General features: G+C 34.3%; 1 long non-coding RNA gene across 1 annotated transcript; it reads right to left on the bottom strand.

Annotated features, from left to right (window-relative positions):
* Window positions 1-2,351: 2,351 nt before the first annotated feature.
* On the bottom strand, window positions 2,352-8,466 carry LOC135774594 (uncharacterized). Its single transcript, XR_010543756.2, has 3 exons — window positions 8,394-8,466; window positions 5,207-5,228; window positions 2,352-3,556 (listed from the first exon to the last, which is right to left on the bottom strand). It is a non-coding gene; the product is annotated as an uncharacterized lncRNA (long non-coding RNA).
* Window positions 8,467-8,799: the final 333 nt, after the last annotated feature.

The following is an 8,799-nucleotide window of genomic DNA, read 5'->3' as shown; positions in this document are numbered from 1 at the left end:
TTGCCTTTGCCTGAAAATTGCATCTCTTGAATATCTATCAGTTATGTACCTCTTTTGCTTTTCTTTAAATCTATCACTATTTCTGTAATTACTTATGACATAGGATTTTTGTCTCTCTCTAAAATGCTGATCCATTCTGTAATTTCTTATGACATAGGATTTTTGTCTCTCTCTAAAATGCTGATCCATTATGTAATTTCTAATTACATAGTTTTTTTGTCTCTCTCTGAATCGTGCATTACTACTGTAACTGCTGATTATTTTTCTCTTTTTTTTATTTCTATATTCCTCGTTATTCCTGTAATTCATAATAGCACCAATTTTTTTTTTATTCTTATATTCTTCAGATTTTTTATATTTGTTTTTAATGGCTTGTTTGTGATTTTCCTTGTAAAACGTATTAGTTTGATAACGGTTCTTCTTTGCTTGGTAATGTCTTTCCTTGTATTCTGTACTTGTTTTGTAATGCTCAGTTTTTTTTGTCTGTTTCCTATCTTGTTTTAAATCATTTTTTTTGTGCCATTTTATCTTGTAATCCTTGCGCCTTCTGGATTTGTTAAGCTTTTTTGATTGTTGATTCAAGTCGGATGTTTCCAAACAGTGATCATTTGGATCTGACAATATAATTTGAATTGAGGAATCTTTTGAGATGTTATGAGAAAGTTTATTTAATTGAACATTTTTGTCTCTGTCCAAATTGTCAGTAACAGTAGTTTGAATCTCCATTTCAACTTCATCTGTTATGTTGATTGGCCACTGAACTGGATTTATTACCTGACTTTGCTGTTGTGACGATGCAGCAGGTGCACATTGGTAATTAGTGGACAGGAATTGTTTTTCAGATATTTGAGATGCTACACACGGCTCTATGTTATCAATATACTCCATGGAGACATCAGTACATACTGTTGTGCTTGTGAATGATACTGGCAGCAGATCAAATTGCACGTTATCGCTTAACTGGAAACACCCTTGAAACAACAGCAACAGTCTCTCTATCATGTCTTCTAAACGTGAAAATGTCAACATTACAGCAGTACCCGTGCCATCATTAGTAGACATGCCATCTGGTGTTCTGCAGTGTGAATCAAAAAATCCAAACCTCCCTGAGCGATCTCTAAACAGAGCAACACAATAAAGTTCACACAAAAACAGGCAGTTGCTGATTTCACTTCTGAGACATTGCAGAGTATTCTCGAGGTTGTCATAGCTGCCTAGTGCAGGTGCATCTCTTAGTAATCCAAACCTCTGGCCATGTTTAATGATGTTGTAAGAGCACAAGTTTGTCTCAAGTTTATCCGGTAGCTCATCAAAATCAAGGAAATTACTCCGAAATTGTCCTTTACTCTGTAGTGTTTGCTTGACAAGAGTGTACAAAGCATCACCTTTCTTTAAAATGTCATCTAATTCCAAACTGTTCAGTTCATTACGTTCGTTGTGCACCGCGAGAAACATTAAGGAATTGCACGTGCACTGTTGGCCTCTCGAATAAATACCGTACCTCGGGTCACTTTGACAGTGGGACGCCGTAACAGAGAGCACGTCTGGGCTTACGTCACTCGCACTTGACACGGAGTTAATGCACAGTGAAGCTTCTACCTTTCTGCGCTGCTTCTGGGCTTCACTTCGTTTACCTTTACGTGGCATGACGATGGAACAGGTGTTAGAAATCTAAAGATCTGTTTATAGCAAAGTACCTTTCGTATGTTAAACAACTGCAAATTTTCCGGATAAAACCTTAATAACAAATACAAAGACCCACTCAATGAATATTAATGCTTATTATACGTTATGCTAGTATACCACAGTAACAAGTGTCAAACTACTATATTTACATACACACAATGTAACTGTTATACTGTCAACCCTTTGTATTTCACTGAATTATAAAATGTTAACTAAAGGCAATGCCAGTAATGCAACCAATTAGTAAAGGCAAATGTTACAACGTGGTAAGATTCAAATATGAACTTGCCAAACCAAAATACTTTACTGATATTTTAATTACCTTTAAATGTACTGCACTCAAATATCAATTACAACAAGAGTCAAACTGTAAATATATTACTGATATATTAATTAGCTTTTAAAGTACAGGACTGAAATTTCAGTAACAAGTCAACAAATTAAATATACACACACACAAAACTATAGCAATTGAACTGTTATACTGTCAAACACCGTCAACCCCAATATTGTACAAAAATGTTAACCAAAAGCAATATCAGTAATGCAATCAATTAATAAAGGTAAATGTTACAATGTGGTAAGATTCAAAGAGGAACTTGGCAAACCAAAATATTTTAATGACCTTTAAACGTAGTCTATTCAAATAGCAGTTACAACAACAGTCAAACTTAGAATATTTTACTGATATATTAAAGTACTGTACTAAAATTTCACCGTTAAAACAGTCAAGAACTTAGATATACAAACACACAAGACTATAGCAATGGAACTGTTGAACTGTAAACCGCAATATTTTACAGAAATGATAACCAAAGGCAATATTACTAATGTAATTAATTAGTAGAGTATAGGCAAATGTGAAAAGACTCAGATATAAATGTAATACGTTTCAAAGATGAACTTGCAAAAACTATTTTTTTTACTGATATATTAATGACTTTTAAAAGTACTGTAATGTGTATTATCTATTATAAGCAGCAATTGAACTGTTATACTGTCAACCCCAATATTGTACAAAAATTTTAACCAAAAGCAATATCAGTAATGCAATCAACTAATAAAGGTAAATGTTACAATGTGGTAAGATTCAAAGACGAACTTGGCAAACCAAAAATTTTTAATGACCTTTAAATGTAGTCTATTCAATTAGCAGTTACAACAACAGTCAAACTTAGAATATTTTACTTATATATTAACAATCTTTTAAAGTACTGTACTAATTTCACAGTTAAAACAGTCAACAAATTAGATATACAAACACACAAGACTATAGCAATGGAACTGTTGAACTGTTAAACACTGTTTACCCCAATATTTTACAGAAATGATAACAATATCCCTAGGCAATATCACTAATGCAATTAATTAGTATAGTAAGTATGAGTACAGGCAAATGTGAAAAGACTCAGATATAATGTAATACGTTTCAAAGATGAACTTGCCAAAACAATTTTTTTACTGATATATTAATGACTTTTAAAAGTACTGTAATGTGTATTATCTATTGTAAACAGTCTAAAAGACTATAGGAAATTATGTAATTTTAAAACTATAGTAAATTATTGTGTGTGTTGATGGTGTTGATTTCCCAACGCAGTCCTCTAATCAACGTTGCTTTGTGAAGACACTCAAGGCAGCAGGGCACACTGGAGCTGTAGGTAGTTCTGCTCTCACTCTTTCTGTCAAAGCAAAAAGTTAAAAGGGGCGTTCTGTTTGGGGGTAGTCGGTGTATTGGGGTTAGGGCAAAAGAGTGGTCTGGGTGGGGTAAAAAAATGGGTCGTTTGTTTTGGGTAGAATTTGTAGGCTTTGTTTTTTAGTTGAATCTGTGTTTTTTGGTGTTTCCTGGCAGTTTTTAAGAGGCAAGCTGCTTGGGTATGCATGGCATGTTTTGCAGTGTTTAAATGCAGTTAGGATACGTTTGAAGAGGAAGCAAGCAAGCAAAGCAGCAACGTTTTAAAAAGCACGGCCAGGTGTTTGTGAAGTTAAAGTACAGAATAGAAGAGAAGCAATGAATTTAGCAAGATAAAAGTTTGAATGAAAATGTATATAAAGGACAGGACATGACAAACAAACACAAGACAAAGAGAAAAAAAAAACAAGTTAGTTACATTCTTAAGTCAAAATAGCACGCATATTACAGAAAGATTAACAGTAAATACTTAATTGTACAAAACATATTGCAGGACAAAAATAAGTTAAAATTTTTGTTTTAAACTCAAAGTATTAAGATCATATTAAAAATATGATATCACTCTAATATCAGTTTTTGAAAAGGCTGAATTATATTATCTTGGTTACACAGAATATAGGTCCAGTCTGTATGTCCATTCTGGTAAGGGTGGGGCAGTCAAGAGCTGATGCTCTGTACAGTGTTAAGTGTATGACACAAACTGACTCTGATTTCAACTTTTAAAATTATACAATATTTTTCATATTTCCATGCAAACTGCTGATTAAATTTAATAGTGTATGTTCCTTCATGAGGTCATAAAGTAACCAGGCAGTGAAAATCAATTGTGCATTACAGTTACTAGATGCTACCTTTAAACCATATTGGCTTTGCCATTTTGGCAGAAACAAGGATGTGACTACACATGGGTTTGTTGTGTTCAGATTGACTAGACAGCAGGACGATGTATGATCTTATGTTTTGTGCATGTAATGCCCAATGCTGACAGCCAGGTATGTGATATGAAGTAATTGTTTAATCTGTACAAATTTTTTGTTGAGTAATATTATTCAGCCTTAGGAAAATTATTTTAATAAAATCCCAGTCATCTCTCCCCCATTGTTAAAGCAATAGTTCGTCTAAAAATAAAATGTTTATGTTTATCAGCTTACCATCAGGCCATCCGAATTGTAGGTGATTTTTAACTCCAACCGTTTCAGTCTCTCAGTGAATATGCATGTGGATGGTATCAAAATTTGATAGAGAAAAATAACTCTGCGGCTCGTGACGACACATCAATGTCCTAAGAGATGAAACTGAACCAACAGGTTGCGAAGCAACTATATAGGTGCATACCACCACCTATTGTATCGGCTGCACCTCATGAGGGTGCATAAGCACTATACGGGGCACCCGATATAGTAGGTGGCGGTATGCTCTTATGAAGTTGGTTTGCAACCCACCCTTAGACACCAAAAAGAAGAAGATGTGCACACACGTACTCCTTTAGGCATAGTGCTGTATTGAAGGTAAAAAAATTATATAAATACTTTTCGGTTTCTTGCACAAACCGATCGTTTCGTGTCTCAGGACATTGAGGTGTCGTCATGAGCCGCAGAGTTTAATTTGGATTTGTCTGTACATTCCTCTATCAAGTTTTGTTACCACCCACATGCATTATACATCTGACAGACTGAAACAGTTGGAGTTAAAAATCTATATTTGTGTTTTACTGAAGAAACAAATTCACCTACATCTTGGATGGCCTGGAGGTAAGCTGATAAACATAAAAAAATAATTTTAAGATGAACTATCGCTTTAAATCTGAAATAAGTAACTGTTACTTACAAAGATGAATAAGATGTCCAATCTAGGAAAAACAAAATCAACAAAAAAGACAAATTAGTTAAAAGTAGGCATAACCACATTTACAGTGTATTTAGAAAGTACTTAAACCCCTTTACTTTATTTGCAAATTTGTTAAGTATGCGTTAGTCCTTTTTATAATTTATATATAACTCAAGAATTTAAAATTATATTACTTTCCTAACATAATGCAGTTGTGACAATATTAAACACTGTAGACTGGTTTCACAGACAAGCCTATTAAGCATCTTTAAAAAGCACGCCTTTGAAGAAGACATTACTGGTGTGTATCATAAGACAAATCAATGGCACTGGCATATCTTAAGATGTGTTTTACTAAACCTTGTCTGTGAACCTGGGGGTGTGTTAATAAAAGTCCCATGTCAGATGCAGCTTTTCAAGGCCTAATTAAAATGTTCTGACTCAAAAAAAAAAAAAAGAATTTAAACCATTCTCATTAATCAACATCCAGTACCCCATAATGACAAAGAGAAAACTGAATTTAAGACATTTCTGTATAATGTTTTAAAGGAAAAAAATTATTTCACATTTACTTAAGTATTCAGACCCTTTGCGATAACACTAGAAATGTTGTTTAGGTGCCATTTATTTGTGTTGATCAATGCCGAGATGTTTCTACACCTTGACTGGAGTCCACTGAGATATCCTCACTAAAACCTGATCAAAATGACCCTAAGCACAGAACAAGGACAACACAGTAGTGGTTTAGGAACAACTATGTGAGAAGTGGAGCAACCAAAGCCCTGACTTCAACCTCACCAAGCATCTCTGGAAAGACCTCAAAATGGCTGTCAGCCGACAGTTCACATCCAAACTCACTGAGCTTGAAAGGATTTAAAAGAATGGCAGAAAATCCTTCAATCCAGGTGTGCAAAGCTTGTTGCGTCATCCCCAAAAAGACTTGAGGCTGTACTTGCTGCAAAAAGTGCTTCAACTAACTACCAAGTAAAGTGTCTGATTTTTTTCTTCTTTTTAATACATTTAGACATTTCCAAAATTCTGTTTTCAGTTTCTCATTATGGCGTACTGAGTGCAGATTAATAAAGGTGTGTGTGGGGGGGGTATTTTAGGGTTCAGATTGAGACCTAACAAAACTGAATTGTGTAGGGGGTCTAAATAATTTCTAAATACAAAGGTCCACAATGTGCAGTATAATGTCATTCAAACTTCAGTGTTTCTGCTGTCCTATAATAATTCTTTAGCATACTGCAGCATACTTGATCTTATTTAGTCGTACCCAAAATGATCAAGCTAGTCACATATGCTTCAGAATGAACAATTAATTATATGCTATTCCTGCTCTAAATGTTCCCCTTCCTGTGGTATTAATGTAAAGATTGTTAATTTAATAAATTATCGCATCAGGCAACAAAATAGAACCTAAACTGTAAAATGCCACCTTCAGAATAGAAAAAATTTTAACTCGCCCCCTTGTCATCAAAGATGTTTGTCTTTCTTTGTTAAGTTGAATACAACCAGACCTATATTAAATAATACCCTGGGTTTTCCTTGCTTTGTAATGGCTCTGATCAGAAACCAAATGTTTAGAAGCTCCTAAAACTGCATCCATCCATTTTAAAGTAATGCATATTTAATAGATCCAGTGGGTTAATAAACAAAACAATAGGTTTGTGAGAAAAAAACAATTCATATTTTGACCTTTTAGTTACAACACATACCTTAAATAAACAGACAATAAAACATTTAGTTTTAAATATGGCACTTGACATCCGATTGGCCTTCGTGCATAACGACTGTCAGTTTCATCACAACTCATGATGAAACACGAGAACCAATAAGATTTTACAAACCACTTTATTTAAATCTATTGTTGATTTTGTTTTTATTACATTACATATGTGTAACTATCACTTAAAGTGCTCAGAACTAAACTTTCTTATAAACCTTATACTTTGCTTCTAAATACATTTATTAAACCACTGGGTTGTATATGAATTAATGATGGATGGATGGACAGACTTTTTGGAGATTGTAAATGTTTGGTCCATGATCAAACTCATTAAAAAGCAAAAAGGAGCCAGGATATTATTAATTAGAACTCTGATTGTGTTCAGCTGATGAAAGAAATATATTAAACACCTTAGATGACTTAGATGGGGCTGAGTAGAAAAATCTATCATTTTTATTTCTGAAGGTGGAGTACTCCTTCAATAAAGTCAGTTTTACTTTCAAACTAGGAGTGTAACGGTTCTCGGTAAAGAATTGAATCGTCCCGTTATCCGCCCACAGTTCAGGACGCACGTGCATCACGGTGCACTGTGTTTAATTCGACAACGCATTTCTAATATAGTTTGGTGAAAAACATGAATTAACAAACAGCTAGTGTATGGTTCTGAATAATCTCTGCATGTGTTAAGGTGAGAGTACCTGTCCAATCAACTCAAAGTATGTAAATCTGTTGCCTACCTCACAGTTCCTCCTCACGTGTTTGTGTGTGTGTGTGTTTCACGGACCGTTTAGCATGGCAAACAAAGGGGAAAAGACGCTAACAGAGTCATCTCCAGCTTCATTTAAGTCTAATGCAGCAGCAATGCTCAAGAAAACGTGGACAAAACTGTAAAATTTGCGAGTGCCATACGCCTAAGGCAATACATCTAATATGACGAGTCGTTTGCTCTCTCATCACCAGGGTTTTGTTGATTGCACGCGATCGCAGGTGAGACAGAAACAGCACAAATTGCCTTCTGTGTTTGAATATTAACAAACTGATCTTCTTGCAAAAAAAACTTGAAGATAGCGGCATAGAATATAAAAAGTAACCCAGTGTTCTAAGCTATTTTATGTTCATATTGAATTGCACAGTAAAGTTGGTACATGTTGTATAATAATACAAGTGCTCTTAAGTGAAAATGTTGATTTTGGCAGAGGTTAAAAACGGCTTAGGTTTTTATTTTTGTAAAGCAGCCTGTTGTGACCAATGTGTACTGAAACGGTGACCCTAAGCCGTGATACGCACCGAAACGTGAGTAATTTGAACCGTTACACCCCTATTTCAAACATGCTGAAATGGCCAAAACTGACAAACAACAATAAACATTGGTAAACAATATCTGTTACATTAACAGAAAAACAATGTTATAATGTCATTAGGCAATTACTGATTCAAAAGTAATTGAAAATGACTTACCAGTGACGCAATGTCGATGGCTCTGAAAAGAGCCTTTGGGTTCGCTATAAAAAATTGTATTAAATAGGTGCTGTTGCCCAGCAAAACCAGGAATTTGGCTGAGGTCTAGAGAAAATCAAACAGAAGAAAAAGAAATGGTCACTAAATATCTAAATAAAATATGTCACAACTTGTACATTTAGTAAGAATTTGACATTCAAAAATAATACTTACTTAGCTAAAGCAGTTAAAGTTTTCAAAAGAGCAAAAGAAAGAAAAATTAAACATTACTATTTAAATATCATGTGCAAGGTTAACTGTTCAGAAAAAAAGTATTATGTTGCAACAGAGATTGTTATATAAATGACTTACCACAAAAATGTCTAGACAGCAAAAAAATGATGTAACAAAAGTACAGGGGAAAGAG

The sequence above is a fragment of the Paramisgurnus dabryanus genome, chromosome 5, assembly GCF_030506205.2.
Source record: "Paramisgurnus dabryanus chromosome 5, PD_genome_1.1, whole genome shotgun sequence".
NCBI lineage: Eukaryota > Metazoa > Chordata > Actinopteri > Cypriniformes > Cobitidae > Paramisgurnus > Paramisgurnus dabryanus.
Note: the sequence above shows the minus strand (reverse complement) of the source record. Positions and strands in the feature narration are given on the sequence as shown.